Source organism: Frankliniella occidentalis, unplaced genomic scaffold (genome assembly GCF_000697945.3).
Source record: "Frankliniella occidentalis isolate FOCC.00 unplaced genomic scaffold, Focc_3.1 Scaffold50, whole genome shotgun sequence".
NCBI lineage: Eukaryota > Metazoa > Arthropoda > Insecta > Thysanoptera > Thripidae > Frankliniella > Frankliniella occidentalis.
The window spans coordinates 874,041-875,502 of record NW_026267180.1 but is presented as its reverse complement, the minus strand read 5'-3'; positions in this window follow the sequence as shown (position 1 = coordinate 875,502).

Sequence of the window (1,462 nt, the reverse complement as noted above, 5' to 3'; positions counted from 1 at the left end):
GCTATGGCCACAGCGGCGAGGGCCCCGCCACGCCCGGCCCCGCCCCGCCCCGCGATCAGCTGGGTGAGGTGCATGCGCTTGCACGGCCCGTCAATCTACGGATACTAAAGGGGCGGGGAAGGGGGCGCCACGTTGCCGCGCCGCCTCTATGCTACACGGGGTTGATCGTTACGACCTTCGCCAAACTTTCAGAGCCATGATGTCAAAATCGATTTCAATTGATATCAGATTAATCTGCACTACTACTATTGGCGCACTATCATAATCATTAACGCAGTATTAAACATCATGGCTCAGTGGGTTCAATGGTGCAGCGGCGTATGCACACCGATAGGCTTCCTCACCTCAGTGAACGCGTATGAATGGCGCCTTGAGAAGCGGGAGGGGGTGAGGGGAAGAGGAGGGGAAGAGGAGGGAAAGAGGGGGGGGAGGGGGGAGGCGCGAGACGAGCGGGGAGTGCCTCGCGAGCCCCTCTCAATTGCTTGATTGCATCCAAACGGTCCGGCCCGCTCGCAGTACCAACAACCTGAGTCGGACCCTACCGACCACTTCAAGGATATGTTTAAAAGAATATATTGATTGTACAAGTTATTGCGATATGATTCCCAACGTAGCGTATCGGTTCTCTCCAGCGAAGTGCGTACCCTAAGCAGAATGGTGCCAGAAAGTCGCAAAGAGTTGAAAAAGTCTGACGCGACTGTAGAACAAATGAAGCTCGATGCCGGGCGGCGGCGCTATGGTGGTGCTACACACTCAATCGCATTGGTTGTGTTCCGTTAGCCATGCACAGCAAGCGGCCTCTACAAGAATGCCGTCCAGGCGGGGCGGGGCGGCGGGGCGGGGCGCACAGCTAAAACGCCATTTGGAAGCGGTTGCGCCCGCCGCTCCCCGGTCCTCTCTCTTTCTCTCCTCCCAGCGATACTCGTTCGAACGTCACCCTCATCTTCCTCATCCCCTCCCCTCCTGCCCGGACCCGCCCCTGGCAAAGATGAGGAATGACATGACATGGTACAGTCCGCGAAGGCCTACGCGCCTCGCGCCTACCTCGGTAACGGGTCTTTTAGTGCACCGCGTCTCCCCCTCCCGGCTCGCTTGTTTGGGGTCAAACGTCGCTGTCGCAGTGCTCAGTGCTGCAAGTGCGGCGCTCTTCAGGAAAGTCGTCTCATACTCTCCATAAAAAGGAAGAGCAGGTACAGCGAACAGCAGGTTTCCTTTCTTCAGAGCCGCACAAGAGCACTTGCCGCGGCCCCAATAGCAAAAATGCACTCGATTTCTTCTATAGGGTAGTAAGGAAGGGTGGGGCTCAGGCGAGCGGAGGCCGTCAGGGAACTTGAGGCGCAAGAAGGCTAACTAAACACGCCAACCCCGCTACTTATAAGCGCGAAAACGCCTGACCTTTTCCTGCAAAGGCATTCAACGGGTGGCTTGTAATACTTTCACTGCTGTCGCATCGTGCATACCG